We start from the raw sequence: 23,005 nt of genomic DNA, 5'->3' as shown, positions 1-23,005 counted from the left end.
CCAGAATAACAGAGAAGATCATTTGGTTGAAAGTAAGGAATGAACGTCCGCTAAGCTAAAAACACAAGTACGAATTTGGTCGATTTTCAAAATTTTAATTTTTCACTGTGCAAGATAACCGTTTTCAAACCGAGATTTTTCCAACAATTGGTATCAAAGTGCCAGATTGTGCTTTGTTTATGGTGTAAACTGGAGTCTTTGATGAGGAGAAGATGGAGCGATGGCGGATGAAGACACAAAGAATGCCTTGTGACAAAAAACTATGTAAAATTTTTTTGGGTTTTCATTTATTTTGTAGAAATAGAATCATGAAAACCTTGGTCCATCTCTTTATGTATCTATTTATTAATTATTTATGATATAATTGTGATATATATGCATGAGATGATCCACAGTTGATCTATTAAAGATAAGAATTGTGGTAATGGGAAAAATACATGTATTTCATTATTCCATTAACTTCTTTAGGTTATTTAATTATTGTGAGAAGTGTGGTAATAAGAAAGTGCATGTTTAGGATTGGATCTGGTAAGGAAATGCTTGGTTTTTAATTGGTCAAATACAACTCTCCTCCCTTTCCTGGGAACTTACCTGGTGCACAGTTCACATTCACTTCTTCGTTTTTTCCTTAAAAGAAAAATCGTGGAGAATCAAAATTGTTTGATTGATACTTGTGAATAATTGAATGTGAGTATATAAAATTGTCATAGCATGTCATGCATATATGAGATCAGCATACCATATATTATAGGAAAGAATGCCACATGTACTTGTCATGCATATATTGATCATACATGATTGAAACCAGAAATTATAAAAATATTGCATGTTATTTAAAATATTAAGTTGGAAAAGGTCCCTAAACAAGAACTACGACCTCAATCAGTGGTCTCTTGGGATGACATGGCAAGTGCACTACCCCACTGTAAGATTTCAATATGGATTTCATTGAAGAGATTTCCTGAAAGTAAGAAGAATTCTCTTGTGATCAAATGATAATTGAACTGACCCTTGTAGTAGGCATTATCATGCGATAGGTCAAGAAATTCTATCTTTAAAAGAGGACAACTAGTCAAAGCATGCTACTGAGTTAGATTTTCCCACGATAACTCATTTGTGGTTCATGATGCGATAGGTGTTGAGTTGATGGTTATACACTCAAGATCTTCTAGTTAAGTAACTCCTCACGGAGCTCTACTTAAGTGAAAATGATGGTCAAATGTTACATGATTATTAGTATGTGTGAATGCCTAAGGAATTAGGTTTATGTACTAATTGGATGGAAATCCATGTTTTTACTGGTTGATCATGATCACCCATACGTTGGCTTGATTTAATAGGTATGGGAATTATCATTGCAACGACTTACAAATGTTTTCAAGGTTTAATGTAAGACGCATGCATCATCTTAATGCATATCGTAATGTTGCAAAACATTTTCAAACATTTGCTCAATACAAAGAGATTAATATATGAATGTTTTTATTTTTAGTTTTAAAATGACACTAACTCTCTTATTGAACATACTTACTGAAAACAAACTAAACGGAAACTACTATAAGGAATGGAAAACGAACCTGATAATTGTCCTGAGCTATGAGAAACTTAAAATAGTTCTTGATGCTAAGTATCCTCTGGCTACTCAAGTTGAGGCTAGAAAACACTGGTAAGAGTCTGTTTAGATAGCTTGCTGTTATATGCTGGAAAGTGTGACTATCACCCTGTATAAGCAACTGGAGAGCTGTAAGACTGCTAAGGCGATTCTAGACAAGCTAGAAGGCATGTTCAAAGGCCAAGCTACCTTGGCTCGACAGTCTGCTATAACTAGCTTAATGAATGCCAAGAAAAAGCTCGACACTCTAGTCAAAGACTGTATGATCACTCTTACGGGCTACTTTGCTGAGGCCGTGAACAATGAGACCAATATAGACCAAAACACCCAAGTAGACATGGTGTTCAAAAGCTTATCCAAGGATTTTGTTGGTTTTTGGGCCTTATATAACCTTGGCAACAAAAACCTGATGCTTACACAACTTATGAAGGATTTACAATCCTATAAGTTGATATTGAACGGCGGTCAGTCGGTCTGAAGAGTAGAAGTGAATATAGTCACCACTTCTTCCTCAAAAGGGAAGGAAAAGCACACTAAGAAAGACAAAACTAAGGTCTCTAACCCACTACAAGTGGAAAGGAAGAGAACTAAAAATCCAAAAGACTTATCTAAGTCTAAATGCTTCTTCTGCAGTAAGAAAGGGCATTTCAAGGCAAACTGTAAATAGTGGAAAGAATACCTAGTTACCAAAAGCAAAGGGATGAAACTCTTAATGATATATGCTTGTTTAGTGGAAGACTCAATAGAGAACTAAGTCAATGATTCAGGAGCTAGTAATCAGGTTTTTGTTTTTCTGTAAGGGCTTGAGGAGACGATCTTGAGGATAAGAGATTATCATTATGGACTGGGAACGAGACAAGTGTGGCAGCTGAAGTAGTAGGAGATGTACACCTTTATTTTGATAATTTTAGGAAGATTATTTTAAAAGATGTTTTCTATGTACCAAGTTTCAAAAGAAACTTAATTTTCATTTCATGTTTATATAAATACGGCTTGACATTGACTTTTAATAATGGAATTGCAATATTTAAAATTCACAATCTAATCTGTAACGGATGGATATCAAATAATCTCCATTTTATGAAACCAAATATATACACATTGTTTGAGACTGAAATATTAGATAAAAGACTTAAAACTTCTCACTATAATGAGGCGTACCTTTGGCATTTGAGACTTGGTCATGTTACCGAGAAAGAATCACTAGACTTGTGAAAGATGACATCTTAAATTCGGTTAAAAAAGTTGATCTTCCACAATGTGAATATTGCTTGGAAGGTAAGATGACTAAGCGATCTTTTAATGCAAAAGGAACGAGGGCTGGAAAACCCTTAGAACTTGTGCACACTAATGTATGTAGCCCCATGAGCGTTAGTGCAAGAGGTGGTTAGGAGTATTACGTAACCTTTATTGATGACTATTCCAGATATGAGTATGTATACCTGATGCACTGCAAAAGTGAAACCTTTGATAAATTCAAAGAGCTTCGTATGAAAGTGGAGAAACAACTAGGTTTACTTGTAAAGGTACTTTGATCTGATTGAGGTGGGGAATATTTATCTAATGAATTCTTAGGGTACTCATAGAGAATAGGATTCTATCCTAGTTAACCATATCGAGCGCTCTAAAATAGAATGGTGTGGCAGATAGAAGAAGTCAAATGTTGTTAGACATGGTATGTTCCATGTTAAGTTATTCGAAGCTGTCAATCTCTTTTTGGGGATACATTGTACAAACAAACTTGCTATATTCTAAATAATGTACCAACTAAGGTAGCATCGAAAACCCCATAAGAATTGTGGCATGGTAGGAAGCTGAATCTTTAGGATTTGGGGATGCCTGACCCACGTATTGGATAAAAGTGTAAGAAAGTTGGAATCACAGACAACATTGTGCATGTTTGTAGGATATCCAAAGGGAACAAATAGTGGTTTTTTTTATAACTCGAAAGAGCAAACTGTTATGGCGTGATAATTTTTATTGTATGCAAAATCTGCCAAAAGCAAGTAATTCTCCCAATTCATCTCGAAGTCGACCACACAACTTTTGAGCATATCCTCTAATGCTTAGATTAGCCTTTTTGATTGTCCATCAGTTTGAGGAGTGAAGGCAGTGTTGAATCGAAGCATGGTTCCAAGAGAAGTCTGCATCTGCTTCCAGAACCATACTGTGAATCTGGGATCATGATTCGATACAATAAATGAGGGAATTCAATGTAGGTGAACTATTTTCGAAATATACAGCTCTACCAGCTTTTCTAGTGAGTAGTTTGTACACCTTGCTACAAAGTATGTTGACTTTATTAACCTATCAACGATCATCCATACATAATTCTTCTTTGATGTACTGAAGGGAAACCCCAAAAATAAGTCTATCGTGATCCTATTCCACTTCCGTTCTAGAATTTAAAGCAAACACAATTTAGTAGAGGTAAGCTGATGTTCAGCCTTGACCCTTTGATAGTTTAAACACTTCAACACAAATTCAAATATTTTCCTTTTCATCCCTGACCACTAAAATAGGTTCTTCAAATCTCGATACATATTCACACTCCCTAGGTGAAGTGAAAAAGGTCCTTGGTGTGTTTCTTTTATGATCACCTGCCTCAAGTTTTCTTCGTCGGGAACATAAAGCCTTTCTTTAAAGCGTAGTTGTCATTCATTTCCTAGGCTGAAATTTCTTACATTACCAGACTTTATACGTCCCTTAATCTCCTCACACCACGCATCCTTAGCTTGGGACTCCAGTACTTGAGAAAGAAAAAAAAGTCGTGCCCTTAACTCGATGAGAAGTGACCCATCATCCACCACACATACTCTTGCTCTCATAGAAGCCAGAGTTGAAGCTGTTTTCCTACTTAATGCATCAACCACCATATTTTCTTTTCTCAGATAGTACTCAATGGTCAAGTCATAATCCTTTAACAACTCTATTCACCATCGTTGTCGTAGGTTCAAATCCTTTTAAGTGAATAGATACTTCAAAATTTTATGGTCTGAAAATACATAGGCTCTAGTTGAGGCGTTTGGGCTAGGCTTAGCTGCATTCCTCCTCGAAGCTCCCTACATTGACCTAGACTTTTCCATTGTCCTAGAGTTTTCCACTATCTTAGTCTTCACTTTAGGCTGTGACTCTCTAGCTACCTAAACAAATTGTTCAATGTTTCCACCTCCTCTCACGGGGCAATCCCTCTTATAGTGGTCTTAGGCTCCATAGTTATAACAACCCCGATAACTTTCTAACAAGTTTTTGTATGGTTCTTCCCGTAACTATTACAAACGAGAATCTTTGTTCTTTTGGATAACCTTATTCCTCTCTTGAATGGCTAACTATTACAAACAAGTTGAAGTTGAAGGTGTTGCAACATACCCCTAAAGATGGCTACAGAAGAGCATACTAGTTGCTATGTTACGACACAGGTCCTGGTGTGTTGCAACATCAAATCTGGGACAAAAACTAAACACGAAGCAGGGGTGTTTTGATCCACACAATCGAACTTAAATGTCGAGAACGTCAACTAACCTAGGGTTAAGGATAAAGGCCACCTGTTGGCTATAAATAGGCTTATTTGGCACATCTTAAAGACAACTTTTCATTAACCTTGTTTCTTTCTTTAAGATTTAGTTTCGTTTTCTTTCTTAGGTTTCTAGAGTTTAGTTTATTTGGTTGTTTTTTTTAAAGATCAGGATTGTGGAATCATTCAACTCTGTGGATTTACGCTTAATACCAATACAATCAAGCTCTTTCATTTACTCTATCTTGTCGATTTAATTAACATGTTTTATCTTTACATTGATTATATATTGTTTATGAATGCTATGAATGCTATTTTGTAGGGTTACTTAATAGATCAACTATTTTGGAAAGGGAGAGCGTGAAACAAACCCATGGCCTGACAACCTTGAGAAGTTATCAAGGTGGGAATTAACTCAAAATTGGTATTGCCCATCTGTGAACACCTTAACCCCAAACTAGTCTGGACTATGAGGTTGGAAGATAAGTAGTTTTTGCTGACTCATTATGTTAGTGGAAGATTAAAAGATCCTATTAGGATAGTGACTAGTTGATTGACGAGGAACCCGAGACGACAGTTGATGGAGATTACCGAAGTGAGCTAATCACCCAGAATCAAATTTGATTTATTCTTCCTTTTGAATCTTTTGAATCTTATTTTTCTATGTTGTTTTATTTTTATTATTATAAAAACCCCGAAAATCCTTTATTTTATAATCTTCGTATTATGATTGAAAGGAAAGTACTAATTAGATATTTTAGTGTTTAGGTTAGAATTGATCTAGCGCTCACCTCCTTTGGGTACGATCCTCAGAGTACTTACCCAATCCATTGTAAAACTATATTACAACTAGACCCGTATAATTGTGCATACCGCCTCATAAATCTTTATTTTAGTGCAGCATTCACACCCTGGATGTTAGTACGTCCGGAGGCAATCAATAATCTAAACAAGTCTACAATCCCATAAAAGAATGAAAGTGAGCATTTGACTCAAATACTTAAAAGGATTATTATGGCGTCTACAATTCCAATCGGGGAGATGACTAGTCTTGACAATCGGAGCAACTGACCCCACGGTTAGAGATATAGATGTACTCATTAGAATAATGATACATTGGACTAGACCCAAGTTGAATTAATTTTCTGTCTTTGAAAAATTCTACGACTTTGGGAATAATTTAATTGAGTCGATTCATTTGATGTGGAATTAAATAATTTTCTTAAAAAATTCATTTGAAAAATCATAGCGATTTTTGAGAAAAATAATTTTGATTAAATAAAATTAAATTAATTATGTAATAGCCCATTTTCAGTGGCATCCAAAATCCCGGTTCGAGACCACAACTCTGATTAATATGTTATTTTATTATATTATTTAATTAGTATCTGTATGGTCGTGGTATTGTCATATAAAAATTTAGCTACGTTAATTTTATTGTTTGATTATTTTAATTAGGTAAAAGGACTAAAACTTTAAAGTTTCAAAAGTTTAACGTTATTAGTTAATTATATTAAAGGAGTATAAAATCATGAATTGAGGGCTTTAAGTGGGAATTTGACCCTAGTTATTAAGAGTGGACGGCTTGAGGGTTAATTTTACTGAAATTTGAGTTATTTTTAAAAGGCAAAATGGTAATTAATAAATAAAACATAAAATTAAGTAAAAGAAAGCCATCATCATCTTCATTTTGGCTTGAGGTGAACCGAAACCTCCATTAAAAATTAGGAGAGCATTCGGTTGGGCTTAGTTCTATTGCACGTGAGCCTTTTTCAACCTGATTTTTCATGATTTTTATGTTTTTGATATGGTTATAGCTTAATTTAGTTAATCCAAGGACTAAATTGTAAAACTGTCCAAGATTTAGAAGTTTGCCATTGTTGATATTGAATGATTTTGATGTTAATTAGTTTAGTATTAAGCTTGTTGTTGAGTTTTGATTAGTTTGAGATGTAATTTTTGGTTAGTTTAAAGTTTAAGGACTCATATGTTAAAATATAAAAGTTAGCATGAAATTCTTGGGAAAACTATAATAATTACGGACTGTATAAGGACCCTAGAAAACTCGGTTAAGCTTGGAATTGGTTTAATAGTGATAAATTTGAAGTTTTGGTTTTAGGGACTACATAATATAAAAGATAAAAATTTGGGGTAAATGTATAAAATATTATTAATGAGTTACTTACATGATTTAAAGTGTTTTAATATGTTAAATTGGGTTAATTGAATTGAATTATTATATCTAGATCAAGAAACGAGTAGATTAGTGGATAATCGTGGGAAAGGAAAGGTTGTTGAATAGTCATCGTCAAATACCGATAGCCACTGCATAGGTAAGTCCGTATTATGTTATTTATGTTTACAATAAGTTGTTTATTACTTATTTACTTGAGTTACAATAATTGTTATTAGTTTAGCTATTGAATAATTAACATGATGGAAGGTTAATATCGAAATTGTGATGTATCAATGGAACGACGAAAATGTGCAAGTGTACACAATCGCAACAAGTAATAAAGTGACAAGTAAATGTCGAGTTATCGTACCCACAGGGACTGTAAAAAAGAATATTTATGAAATTAATGTTAAAACACTTTGGTGATGGAAAATATTTTGGTTTAAAGATGATTCAAAACTAAGGGTTAAAAACTAAGTAAAGAAATTAAAAATAAAAAGGTTCTCATGCCCGATTTCAACAAAAGGTTCTCATGCCCGATTTCAACAAAAGGTTCTCATGCCCGATTTCAACAAAAGGTTCTCATGCCCGATTTCAACTAAGGTTTAATCAAGATGATATAATTGTGTTGGATTAATTTCATTCCTTTAACTTAGAACTATTAAACTTATGTTATACTGCTACAAACAAATTCACGGCAACTCGGTAATTTGCTAACTACTGCTCATACATACTTATTAAATTAATCAATCTCTTGAACATCTTTTAATGTCAATCCAAGCGATTAATCAATCTTCACAAGCATATAAAAGATCAAGTGAGGTAACAGAGTATTTCTACCTTCAAACAGTTTAATCACAATAATCTTGAAAGTTATGCAAGGCATATGTATCGCCAAATACAATGCTAAATTAACTTCAGCTACCTTAGAAGAATAAATATGCACTGATTAAGTATTGTGTCGACTAATTACAATTTCAATACGATTTAATAATTAATTTGTTAGTTATCTAACAATTAATATTGCAAGAATAACTTAGGCATGATTTTACTTAATCAAGCATCTTACTGGGGCCTATAACAGCACAAACACAATTTCAATAATTCAAGCAGACAAATATAATCACCCAACACGGATTAAATTCAAGCTATATTGATTAAAATAACCATTTCAATAGCATAAATATTCATAAACATGTTTGTCAAAACAACAACGAAATTGAAAGAGATAGGGAACAATAAGCAAATCCAGTGTTTCTCCGTGGTGTGACTGATTTCTCCGTTCTTCGTTCTCCATTTTCCTCAGCTATCAAGGTAGCTTATAAACACTTTAATTACTGCTCAAAAATGGCTGATGATGACCTCTTTCCGAAGAGAATAAATCGGCACTTGAACAAAAGGGAAAATGAGAAGGAAAAGTTGAGAGAAATTGAGAGAGGAGAAGAGAGAATGAGAGTGTGAGAGATGAGTTGAATGACCAGAAAGGGGTTGCTTTTATAGCTGATTGTGGCTGTTAAAAATAGAAAATTCCATTAGCCAAAGAGGCCCCCCTTGGCTGGCCACACACATGGCAAAGTTCAGAGATTCAACTTTGTTAAAAATAGCCTGGGGCAAATCCATAAAGCCACATTTTTTGGAGGGGTTTGAATGCAAGGTTGAAAGTTCTTCAAGAGCTTCTTTGCAAGCTTATTTAGTCAACTAAAATTCTGATTTGGGTCAGCATATGGACGGTTCTCGGTAGCCCAATTGGTGGCTAGTTCGGTTCACTAGATTCAATTCAACCAATGCGGTTCAACTGGACCATTTTTTTCCATAATTAATTAATAATATTTTATTTATCCCAAATTAAATGAGAATAAATTAAAATTAAATATATTATGAATTAACACACATTTTTGGACCATTTTAGGCTGGAAATAAATTTTCCTCGATGATTCAAATTGCTTCACAGTTTTATTCTTCGAGCATTGTCTTCAGAGCCAATTTCCGCCCTTTGTGCGAATCTGTCGAAAATAGTCAAAATTAATCAAACTTAACATAAAATTAATTAAAATTCATCATGTTAATATTTTTAACATAATTTAATTATTTTATAATAATTAATTATTTTTCGACAAGAATTTAACCGAAATAGGATGATTTTAAGTTAAAAAGGGCATGTAAAAACACATAAATTTTCTTGTTTCCACACCCCCAAACTTAATTCATTGCTCGTCCCGAGTAATGCACAGATTTGAAAAGAATTTTCTTGGAAACACTTTTTGAAAAACTCCTTCAGAACAATTCTTCCCAAGATCATGAAATCAATGTACTTATGCTCAAAAACAAGAAATTTGATAATTATGCTACTCAAGTATATATATCGTTCAAATTAATCTCAACAATTACTACAATAGAAAAATTAGACTAAATGCTTCCTAATAAAGACATGCTAATCCCTACCAATTTGATTTTAATCCCTTATTCAAAATTAAACTGCAATCATTAAGCTTAACTGATGTCTTCATATGTTGAACAGAGCAATTTCTCTCCACTAATGTAGGTAACATTGGAACTTTGAATCAATAGGTCTTTAACAAGGTTGTAACGTGGCTGAGCTTAGGGGTAGGTAAAAGATAGATAATTTTAGGTTTTAAAAAAAAACCCTAGACTCAGCTTGTATTGGACCTTTCGAAATAATTACCTTCAATACATCAACTTTTCTTTCCTTTTCACATGCTCTTTAGAGCAATTTACTTCAAGTACATATGCTTTTTTTTCGAGTATTTTACTGCATGTACTACAATTTTTAGAGCATTTCATACTTCTTTGCAACTCCCCCAAACTTATTTTCAAAGAATACTCTGAATAGTACTGAGTCTTGTGCTTGAGACATTTTTAAGATAATTAAGAAAAGTGATGGCTAACTTTGTAAGGGTTCAAATAAAATTAGGCCATAAAGTCTCAAAGTTGGGTTTTAAAGGATAAAAATTTCATCATGGTTGGCTTGAAAGGCTTAAACGGTCCAAACAACAGTTGCCTAAATCATTTTCAACGTTCCATGCTTCCTAGGATTTCGCCTCAAGAAACTACTAAGTCAATTCTAAAGACTTAAACTTTCATGCATGCTTTATTAGAAATACATTTCATGTCATTATTAAGCTAACATAACAATTTATTGAAATAATCAAAATTTATTCATACTTAAATTTAGCATACTTAACAAAATTCAAATTTATTGAACAAAAATATATCATATTTATAATTAAAAAAAATTATTCTGAGTGGAAATAATTTCAATTTTCGGTCCCCCCAACTTAAAATGAAAAATGTCATCATTTTTTAAAGTGAATAGATGCTATACACCAGGTAGGATTCTAGAAAATAGGAGGTGATTCAATTTGACTGCTTTAGTACCAAGCGCTTCCTAGATCCAATCCTAGACATGTATATACCTATTGCTACACTTTAGACTTTACTACTTGTCTATATTTAGTTTTGATTCCTATCTCTTATTTTATTGTGCAGAAATAAAAAAATTCCTAATTAATCCTAATTCTAAGCTAAGTTGATAAAAATTAATAAATAAATTATAAATAATATAATTATATATTAAAGTTTATCAAATTATTAATAATATTAAAGATATTTATTCTAGATGCTTCTTGAAAATATTCACAAAGAAAGACACCTAGTTTTTTTATTTACGAAAAGAGCGACTAAATTTTAAAAATAATTCAATTAAGTCCCTAGACTTAATGAAAATTTAAAATTGAGTTGCAAATTAAAACTTGGATCAAAATTGACCCTTTTATTTGAAACTAAAAATTTATTTTTCCATTTAGGGGATAATTTCTTGGAAAATTATGTCAAAATAAATTCCCAAGAAAGATTGGAGGGGTCACAAACGGTCCAGCTTAAGTTCCAATCTCCTAGACAGAATTTATTTAAACATACTTTACCCAAAAATATACCCTAAATCATTTATTCAAAAAGAAAAAAGAAAAATTAAGTATCCAATAAAATGAACGAGATTTGATCCCGTTCAATTTTATCTCCCCAATAATGTTTCAGGTGCTGAGCATTAACTCGGAAATTACCTCCCTTACCTTGGAGTTCAACAACTCCTTATGGATAGAATTGGTGAATCGTAAATGGACCAGACAAACGTGATTTTAGCTTACCTAGAAAGAACTTCAATCTAGAATTGAACAACAACACTTGCTGACCTGCTTCAAATTCTTGAACTTGAATGTGGTTGTCATGCCATTTCTTAAGTCTTTCTTTAAGTAATTTGGCATTTTCATATGAGAACATTCGGAACTCTTCTAACTCATTGAGTTGGAACATCCGTTTCTCTTTCGCGAGCTTAGGATCCAAATTAAGATGTTGAAGAGCCCAGTAAATTTTGTGCTCTAACTCCAATGGTAGATGACAGGCTTTCCCAAAGACCAACCTATAGGGTGACATCCCTAACGGTGTCTTTTATGCTGTTCTGTAAGCCCATAAAGCATCATCTAATCTTGTGGACCAATCTCGTCGGTTCGGCCAGACTACCTTCTCAAGTATGCCTTTGATCTCCTTATTTTTCAGTTCAGCTTGCCCATTTGTCTGCAGATGGTAAGCTATTGCAACCTTGTGTTTCACTCTGTGCTTGTCTAATAACCATTTTAACCACTTGTTCACAAAGTGGGATCCTTCATCACTGATGATAGCTCTCAGGGTTCCAAACCTTGTAAACACATGCTTCTGTAGAAACTTCATCACAACCTTAGCATCGTTTGTCGGATATGTCTCAGCCGCGACCCACTTAGACACATAGTCTACTGCTACTAGTATGTACTTGTGACCGCAAGACGGAGGAAAATGACCAAGAAAGTCAATACCCCATACATCGAACAACTTTACCTCAATGATGTTTGTTCGAGGCATCTCATTTCTGTTGGTGACATTTCCAACCCTTTGACATCGATCACAGCTCTTCATGTAAGCATATGCATCCTCGAATAGTGTTGGCCAAAAGAATTCGGCTTGCAATACTTTGGCTACTGTACATGTACCTCCGAATGGTAAAAAATCTTCAGTCTTTCATCTTCTGCCACGCATCTCCTGATCATCTGATTTGCACACTTTTCAAACACACATGGCTCTTTCCAGAAATAGTACTTCACATCGTGACGAAACTTTTTCCTTTGTTGATACGTCTTATCTATTGGCATCAAACCACTAGCTAAATAGTTAGCAATATCAACAAACCAAGGGGTGTTATGGACATGATTTACCTTCAGGATATGTTCATCTGGAAACGTCTCCTGAATTGGTATAAGAGGAGAATTCTCTTTTTGTGGCTCCAATCTGGACAAGTGATCTGCTACTTGATTTTTGACTCCCTTTCGATCTTGAATTTTTAGATCGAATTCTTGAAATAGAAGTACCCATTGGATCAGGCTCGTCTTAGCATCTTTTTTCGCAAGTAAATACTTAATTGTCGAGTGGTCCGTATAGACAGTCACTTTGATACCTACCAGATAAGATCGAAACTTGTCGAAAGCAAACACAATAGCAAGTAACTCTTTTTCTGTTACTGCATAATTCAGTTGAGCTCCTGTTAGGTTTCAACTTGCGTAGTAGATGAGATGAAAAACTTTGTTCCTTCGTTGGCCTAAGACAGCTCCAATTGCGAAGTCACTTGCGTCACACATCAATTCGAATGGCAAATCTCAGTCTGGTGTGACGGTTATGGGTACCTTGACTAATCGACTCTTCAAATCATTGAAGTCTTTTAAGCATTCCTCATCAAACTTGAATATAGAGTCCTTTTTCAATAATTTTCATAAGGGTTTAGCAACTTTGGAGAAGTCCTTGATAAATCTACGATAAAAATTGGCGTGGCCCAAAAAGCTCCTCACACCCTTTACAAATGTTGGAGGTGGGAGTTTCTCAATAACGTCTACCTTTACTTTGTCTACCTTGATCCCATGTCTCATTATCCGATGCCCTAGAACAACTCCTTCTCGTACCATAAAATGACACTTTTTCTAGTTGAGTACGAGATTCGTTTCTTCACATCGCCTTGTACCTTAGTTAGATTGGCTAAGCAATCATCGTAAGTATCTCTGAATACTAAAAAATCATCCATAAAAACTTTCAAATATTTCTCAACTATGTCAGTAAAAATAGACATCATACATCTTTAAAATGTAGCAGGTGCATTACATAAACCAAATGGCATGTGTCTAAATGCAAACGTACCGTACGGGAAGGTGAATGTCGTTTTGTGTTGATCTTTCGGTGCTATTGTAATCTGATTATACCCTGAGTATCCATCGAGAAAATAGTAGAAATCCCATCCTGCGAGTCTATCCAGCATCTGTTCCAAGAACGGCAAAGGAAAGTGATTTTCCTTAGTCGCCTTGTTCAGCTTCCGGTAATCGACGTAGATTCTCCATCCCGTAACTGTTCTAGTTGGTATCAACTCGTTGTTCTCATTCTCTACGACCGTGATACCTCTTTTTTTTGGCACGCACTAGAACGGGCTTACCCATGAACTATCTGAGATGGGATAGATGATACCCGCATCTAACCACTTGATGATCTTTTTTTTACTACGTCCTTCATGATGGGGTTCAGTCGCCGTTGTCCATCGATCGTCCCTTTTTTGCCATCTTCAAGGATAATCTTGTGCATGCATACAGATGGACTAATACCACGAATATCGGCTATGGTCTATCCGATGGCCTTCTTGAATTGTTTTAAAACTAAGATACGTTTCTTTTATTGCTTAGTGGTCAATTCTGCTGAAACAATCACAACCAGAGTAGAAGCGTTACCTAAATAAATGTATTTTAAATGAGAAGGCAATACCTTGAGTTCTAATTTAGGTGGCTCCTCGATCAACGCTTTTGGTTGAGAATAGTCTCTATTTTCTAACTCCAAAGATTCAAAACAGGATTGTGGATTAAATCCCCTTTGATTAGCTTCTAGTAAAGCTAAGTATTCATCCTCCTCTTCATCATTTGGAGGATCTAATGTCAAAATTCTTTCCAGTGGGTCCTCAACACAGTTGAGTTCCTTCTCTATTATTAAATCATCTAAATCAAACACTACAAAGCAATCATCCATTGTGTCAGGAAATCACATAGACTTAAAGACGTTAAATGTTACATGATCATCCTGAACATGCATAGTGAGCTCGCCCTTCTGCACATCAATAAGGGTCCTTCCAGTTGCTAGGAACGACCTTCTTAGGATGATTGGTACTTCTTTGTCTACTTCAAAATCTAGAATTACAAATTTAGCAGGAAAGATAAACTTATCTACAGGTACCAATATGTCCTCAATTTTTCCTTTTGGATGTGTTAAGGATCGATCTGCTAGTTGAAGCGTAACTATAGTTGGTCTAACTTCTCCTATCCCTAACTTTTTAAATATTGACATAGGCATCAAGTTGATACTTGCACCTAAGTCACATAATGTCTTACCACAACATGTTGCTACAATGTTGCACGGTATGGTAAAACATCCAGGATCCTTCAATTTTTGGGGTAGTTTGTCTTGAAGATATGCACTGCATTCCTTCATCAGAGCTACCATCTCAAATTCTCCAAGTCTTCATTTCTTAGAAAAGATATCTTTCATGAACTTGACATAGTCCAGCATTTGCTCAACTGCTTCAACCAACGGGATGTTGATGTGAAGTTGCTTGAGTAACTCAAGGAACTTCATGAATTGAATCTCCTGCTTCTGTTTCTGGAGTCTTTGAGGGTAGGGTGGTGGTGGTTTCATTACTGGGACTGATTCTGGTTGATTCGTCTTTGGCGGTAATTCTGCATCTAACGACATTGTTAGTTTATCAGAATTAGCTGGTCTTGAGGTCACTTTGTCGGGTTTTGCAGATTCTGGTTTTGGTGAAACTGGAATTTCATCACTTGGTTGAAATTCTTCTGAATCTTGAGCGCCAGCTGGCTCCTTTTCAACTTTGACAGTGTTGGGCTCTTCTTTTTTTCCACTCCCCAATGTCAACGCTTTACAATGTTCCTTCCCCAGATTTCTTGGATTTTCCATGTCACTAGGTAGAGCACCTTGTGGTCAGTTCCTAAGTTCAGTAGCAAGCTGGCCCACTTGATTCTCCAAATTCCTTAGAGTGGTGTCATTTTTCGCCATGTATATCTTGATTCTCCAAATTCCTAAGTTCAGTAGCAAGCTTGGGTTGGTTTTTGAACTTGTTGGGGTAAACTAGGCAGCTGAGTTGGTCTAGGTTGTGAGTAAGTGTTACTAGTTCCAGCCCCTTGGTTACTTCAGGAAAAATTCGGGCGATTTCGCTACGATGAGTTATAAAAGTTGGATTGCAGTCCTTGTCTCCCTCGGTTTTGGTTTTGGTTACCCATGTAATATACGGATTCGGGGTTCGATGGACATTCTTCAAATAAATGTCCTTCCCCACAATACACATAGGCTATATTCTCAAATTGGTTAGGTGGTTGGGCTGCAAAACTGTTAGACCCATTAGTGATAAGATTCTTAAGCATTGAGAATATTGAAGATACCTAAGATGCGAGTGAAGTGAGAGCGTCCACTTCATGTATTCCAGCAACTCATCTTCCTGACGCTGCTCGATTGGTTGGCTGTTGATAATTGTTGCTGGCAATCCTCTTAATAATTTCATAAGTCTCATTATAAGACTTAGAAAGGAGAGCACCATTAGCAGAGGCATCCACTACCATCCTCGTGTGAGCGTTGAGACCATTATAGAATGTCTCAAGTTGAATGCAATGTGGGATTCCATGATGAGGGCACTTTCGTAATAACTCTCTGTACCTTTCCCATGCCTCATACAGGGACTCATCATCCATTTGTTGGAAGGCAGTGATCTCATTCCTCAACTTGGCATTCTTGTTCGAAGGGAAATACTTCATGAGGAATCTCTCGGCTAACTCTTGCCATGTCGAAATGGAGTTTGCTCCGTTTCTTTGATTCATATTCTCAAAGTTTATCTCTCCGGTCCTTCTCTGGTTCGCTTGTCTTCTTCGCTGTCGAAAGGTTCGTTCTATTTCAGGGTCCACAGGGAGTAAGTCGATAATCTGGTTAATACTCATAAACACCTGAAATAATCACAGAAAGATTAAGTAAGTAAAGATTTAAATGGAAAAATAAATAAACCAAAATGTAAAAACAGATTCAAAAATAATGGCTTTTTTTAAAACAGTCCTCCACAACGGTGCCAAAAACTTGGAACGACAAAAATGTGCAAGTGTACAAAATCGTAACAAGTAATAAAGTGACAAGTAAATGTCAAGTTATCGTACCCACAGGGAGAATATTTATGAAATTAATGTTAAAACACTTTGGTGATGGAAAATATTTTGGTTTAAAGATGATTAAAAACTAAGGGTTAAAAACTAATGAAAAAAATTTAAAAATAAAAAGGTTCTAATGCACGATTTCAAATAAGGTTTAATCAAGATGATATAATTGTGTTATATTAATTACATTCCTTTAACTTAGAATTATTAAACTTATGTTTATACTGCTACAAACAAATTCACGGCAACTAGGTAAATTGCTAACTACTGCTCATACATACTTATTAAATTAATCAATCTCTTGAACATCTTTTAATGTCAATCCAAGCGATTAAACAATCTTCACAAGCATATAAAAGATCAAGTGAGGTAACATAGTATTTCTACCTTGAAACAGTTTAATCACAATAATCTTGCAAGTTATGCAAGGCATATGTATCGCCAAATACAATGCTAAATTAACTTCAGCTACCTTAGAACAATAAACATGCACTGATTAAGTATTGTGTCGACTAATTACAATTTCAATACGATTTAACAATTAATTCGTTAGTTATCTAACAATTAATATTGCAAGAATAACTTAGGCATGATTTTACATAATCAAGCATCTTACCGAGGCCTATAACAGCACAAACACAATTTCAATAATTCAAGCAGGCAAAATATAATCAACCCAACACGGATTAACTTCAAGATAGATTGATTAAAAATAACCATTTCAATAGCATAAATATTCATAAACATGTTTGTCAAAACAAAAATGAAATTTAAAGAGATAAGGAACAAGAAGCAAATCCGGTGTTTCTCCGTGGCGTGACTGATTTTTCCGTTCTTCGTTCTCTGTTTTCCTCGGCTATCAAGGTGGCTTATGAACACTTTAATTTCTTCTCAAAAATGGCTGATGAGGACCTCTTTCCGAAGAGAAGAAATCGGCACGTGAACAAAAGGGAAAATGGGAAGGAAAAGTTGAGAGAAAGTGAGAGAGGAGAAGAGAGAATGAGAGTGTGAGGGATGAGTTGAATGATTAGAAAGGGGTGGCTTTTATAGCTGATTGTGGCTGCTAAAAATAGAAAATTCCATCAGCCAAAGAGACCCCTCTTGGCTGGCCACACACATGGCAAAGTTGAGAGATTCAACTTTGCTAAAAATAGCCTGGGGCAAATCCATAAAGCCACATTTTTGAGGGGTTTGAATGCAAGGTTGAAAGTCCTTCAAGGGCTTCTTTGCAAGCTTATTTAGTCAACTAAAATTCTTATTTGGTTCAGCATATTGACGGTTCTTGGTAGCCCAATTGGTGGCTGGTTCGGTTCAACCAATGCGGTTCAACTAGACCCTTTTTTTTCATAATTAATTAATAACAATTTATTTATCCCAAATTAAATGGGAATAAATTAAAATTAATTATATTATGAATTAACACACATTTTTGGACCATATTAGGCTAGAAATAAATTTTCCTCGATGCTTCAAATTACTTCTCGATTTTATTCTTCGAGCATTGTCTACCAGCCAATTTTCGCCCTTTGTGCGAATTTGTCGAAAATAGTCAAAATTAATCAAAATTAACTATAAAATTAATTAAAATTCATCATGTTCATATTTTTAACATAATTTAATTATTTTATAATATTTAATTATTTTTCAACAAGAATTTAACAAAAATAGCATGATTTTAAGTTAAAAAGGGCATGTGAAAACACATAAGTTTTCCTGTTTCCAATCAATAAGTATGATAGGCCCGTGTGAACTTAGTAAATAGTCAGAATATAAATGACATGTCATTAGGAAAAAGAAGGCCTTGGGCTAGTGTATATGTATTAGGCCTTGAGCATAGCAAGCTTCTAGTCGGTCTACATTTATATCAGGTATTCTCCACCGGTGATGGATGATGTACCAATGGCTCGAGATCTTGCACAAGTTGTGGACTCTCTGAAGCTTGTGTGAGTAGCATCGGGTGTCAGTTAATGTCCTAGTGTTCACTGGAATGAGGATTTCTCTTTCGTGTATCTAAAGTTGGTTTATTAATGTTCTCCTGGCCAAGAAATTGTTTATATATTAAATCGTGATTTCATGACACGGTGAATTTGATGGTGTGAGTATTACAGGTTATGATGTCTCGACTATTTGATATAGGTGAAATATATGGAAATATGTTATATTATAATTTTTTGGTATTATTATATCTAAATTGTCAAGTATAAAATATTTAATTTCACGAACTTACTAAGCTTTGTATGAGCTTACCTCATTTTGGTTTTATTATTGTAGATCTATCGAAATCGTGACATCTATTTGGATCAGCTCAAGAGATCACACACTACCCTCTATCTTTTGGGTAGTGTTTTTGTTCATTTTGGTATGGTTAACAGTGGCATGCAATTAGGGTATCCTTATGTATATATTTTGAAACATCTAGTTAATGAATAACTTAAGGCGGAATGGTAGCTTGTAATTGTCATTTTGGTACTTGGTTAATGTGGTTGACATAATATGTTAATTAATTGCAGCTAGCATTTGGTATTTGGTGAATTTGAAATGGTTATTATATATGTTGGATAAGGATGTCATGCTTTGTAGGATGGATGTTAATGAATTAGTATGTATAAGCTAATGTGAAGTGTAAGTTTGTGGTAGTTGTTTATGGTTTAGATTAATGTTTGAATTGTGGTGTCAATGAGGGCATATTGGTTAGGTACATGGAATGATTGTTAATTGGTATGTTATGGCTTAAGTTGGCACATTTTGGATAGGTTTAATTGATGGTTATTTCATTGATTTGTGCCCAAGCATTTGAATGTGATTTTGCTTATTTTTGAAGGAAATTTTGGGCACACACGGCCTGTGACACGGGTTACCACATGGTCATGTGCCTTATACAATTGTGCAACACAGCCGTGTGATTCTTAAATTTTGGTGTAGGTTTTTCCCACACAGACTCAGTGAGTTACATGGCCTGGCAACACGACGGTGTGTCCCCCTTTTCAAATTCTACACAGTCTGGCACATGGCCTACGACACGATCGTGTAAAACTTATTTCGAATGCTACATGATTTGACACACAGTTGGCCACACGGCCGTGTGACCCTTCTTATCACTTTTCTTTCAATTTTTTTTGTAAAAGTTTCAATTAAATCCAAATTTGTTCCTGGCTTGTTTTAAATGTTTCGAATGCTCGATTTAAGTCCTGATTCTATTGAATAGCATATAAATGTTTGCATATGAATTATTTTAGTTATGTTTGATGAAATTAATGAATAATGTCAAAGTTTTATTGTTGTATTACCTTATAGTTTGGATCGATGGCCAAACCAGGTATATGGTGTTACATTTAGTGATATCAGAACTATGATTTAGTCAGTTTTAAGACTAAACATAGCATGTATTGAGTCTAAATATACATGCCACTTTATAACCTGTGATAGTGTAATGACTCTTGATCAACTTGAATTGTTTTATATTGATAAAATATGTCGTCTGGATCCAATCGAGCAGATTTCAAAGAGATAGAGAGCTTTAATCTAGACAACGATCAGGAGGCTACTCAGAATGAGCCTAAGTCATAAGAGTCTGGAGATATGGCACCAAATACCTTTCTTCGTATGGTGAATGACATGTATGATGCTTATTTGAAATTTAATTCGATAGCTCAATAACATCACCCCCTTCGTCCTTAAAACTTGACCCAACAAAATGTTAAGAGAGTTACCATTGATAAATTTAGAAAATGTGGGTGGTAAAATTTTGTGGTAATGTGGGTGACGATCTAGCCAAAGCCGAGTACTAGTTAGAGCATACTCAGAGGGTGCTCAAAAAAATGTTGTGTTCACCTGAAGACTGTTTGAGATGCATAATGTCATTGTTAAAAGATGAAGCATTTCAATAGTGGTCCATGTTAACTGCAAAGGTACAGAAAGAAAGAATTAGCTGAGATTTCTTTAAAACTGAGTTCCGAAAGAAGTATATCAGTAAACGATATTTGGAGAGAAAAAGACAGAATTTCTTGAGATGAAGCAGGGAAACAAAACAATGGCTGAGTATGAGAGGCAATTTGTCCAGCTTAGCGAGTATGCTTATATGATTTTACCTACGGAAGAAGATATGTGTGTATGATTTGAAGATGGATTAAATGACGAAATTAAGATGCTAGTAGGGGCAATGAAAATCTGTGAGTTTGTGGTTTTCTCCGGTCAATCTCAAAAGATGGAAGAAATATGTGCTAGTAAGAAACAAAATGAAGCAAAAAAGCGTGACTTTGGCAAACGTAATGGGCCTAGAACCTTTTCTGGCACCCCACAGAAGAAGATGAAAGAATCGAAGATTCTCAACACCATTAGAGTTTTTGGGTAAGGATCGTTTGAAACAGAGTAGTAAGAGATTACCGACTCCTTCAGTTGCTAGCGCAGGCAGTGTTTGAAATACCAACAGGTCTGAATGCAATCAGTATGGTCAGTACCATTTTTGAGTATGCAGATTAAACAACGGGTACTGTTTTATTTGTGGATCCCCTGACCATTTTAAGAAGGATTGTCTGGATCGAATTGATCCTAATAGATATCAGAATACAAAACCTATTGCTACTCCTACTCGAGGTAGACAACTTGGGAATAGTAGTTTAGCCGGTGCTAACAGAAGCAAAACTATAGACATGACGGTCAAGCCTGAAGCTATAGCTCCTGCTAAAACTTATGCCATCTGTGCATAAGAAAAGTCTTTAGTTCCAGGTGTTATTGTCAATACCTTTTCTACCTCTGATGTTAGTGTGTATGCATTAATTGACCCTGGGTCGATGCATTCATATATATGCACTACGTTAGTAACAAAAAAGAATTTATTAGTTGAATCAATTGATTGTATTGTTAAAGTAATGAACCCATTAGGTCATTGTGTTATAGTTGACTTGGTATGCAAACAGTGTCCACTAAAAATTCAAGGCTATAACTTTCCTGCTAATCTGATGTTATTACCTTTCAATGAATTTGATGTTATTTTGGGATTGGACTAGTTGAATGTACATGATGTTGTGGTTAATTTTTGACGGAAAAGAGTTGATTTGAGATGTCAAAAGGGTGAGGTGATTTCTGTTAAATTCGATAAATCTGATTGTGTGTCGAGCATGAATTTAGTAGTGAAGATGTAGAATTTGATCCGAAAAGGCTATAACGAAATCCTAGCTTACATTCTAGATTCCAGAGCGTTGGAGATGAAAGTTTATTGTTTGTGAATTTATCGATGTTTTTCCTGAAGAATTTTTGGGTTTGCCATCAAAACTTGAAGTCGAATTTGCTATTGAGTTAGTACCAGGGACTGCTCCAATTTCGATCGTTCGATATCGAATGGCTCCAACCAAAATTAAAGAACTAAAAGAACAGTTGCAAGAGTTAATTGATAGAGGTTTTATTCGATCAAGTATAATTCCTTGGGGTGCACCTTTTTTATTTGTGAAAAAGAAAGGCGAGACAATGTGGTTGTGTATAGATTATCGATAACTGAACAAATTTATAATCAAGAATAAGTATCTGTTACCTCGTATTGAGGATTTGTTTGATCAACTGAAAGTTGCCACTGTGTTCTCGAAGATCGATCTTAGATCAGGCTATTACCAATTGAGGGTTACAGATGTAGTACTGAAAAAAGCTTTCAGAACCTGTTACGAACACTGTGAGTTTTTGGTTAAGGAATTTGGGTTGATTAATGCCCCAGTAGCTTTTATAGATTTGATGAATCGAGTTTTTCAGTCGTATCTTGACAGGTTTGTGGTTGTTTTTATTGATGATATTTTGATTTATTCCGGAGATGAGTCCGATCAAACCCAACACTTGAAAATTGTATTATAGACCTTGCGCAAAAAATTATATGCAAAGTTTAGTAAATATGATTTTTGGCTCAAAGAAGTTGGGTTTCTCGGTCATGTAATTTCAGCTGAGGGAGTACGAGTTGATCCAAGCAAGATTTATGCTATTTTGAATTGGAAGCCTCTACGAAATGTCTCTGAAGGACACAGTTTTTTGGGTTTGACAAAATATTCTCGGCGTTTTGTAAAAAAAAATCGATAGTAGCTTTACCACTAACAAAATTGTTACAAAAAAATGTTAGTTTTGTGTGGTCTGATAAATGCCAACAAAGTTTTGACCAGTTTAAACGTATGTCGATAGACGCACTAGTTTTGTAACTCCCCAAACCCAGCTCAATCGTTATGGCCGAATTCGGAAAGCTATAGTAGCAGTCAGAATTGCCCAAAAAAACTTACATGATTTCAAATGTACTTTTTATTTTATTTTTTTCTAAACCATTTGCACAGTTCATTCAAAACTAATAAAATCGATTGTTCAACTTTATTTTCAATCTCATTTCAAAAACCACTTTTCCACGAAAATGGTCGAAATAAACTTTCGAAATTTTGAAAAAAAAATTTTAAAAC

General features: G+C 34.8%; 1 non-coding gene across 1 annotated transcript; it reads left to right on the top strand.

The window, feature by feature from the left end:
• Window positions 1–16,059: 16,059 nt before the first annotated feature.
• LOC121226082 (small nucleolar RNA R71) lies at window positions 16,060–16,166 on the top strand. The gene has a single exon (XR_005923978.1). It is a non-coding gene; the product is annotated as a small nucleolar RNA R71 (small nucleolar RNA).
• The last annotated feature ends 6,839 nt before the right edge of the window (window positions 16,167–23,005 follow it).

Source organism: Gossypium hirsutum, chromosome D13 (assembly GCF_007990345.1).
Source record: "Gossypium hirsutum isolate 1008001.06 chromosome D13, Gossypium_hirsutum_v2.1, whole genome shotgun sequence".
NCBI lineage: Eukaryota > Viridiplantae > Streptophyta > Magnoliopsida > Malvales > Malvaceae > Gossypium > Gossypium hirsutum.
This window is presented reverse-complemented; position numbering and strand designations above follow the sequence as displayed.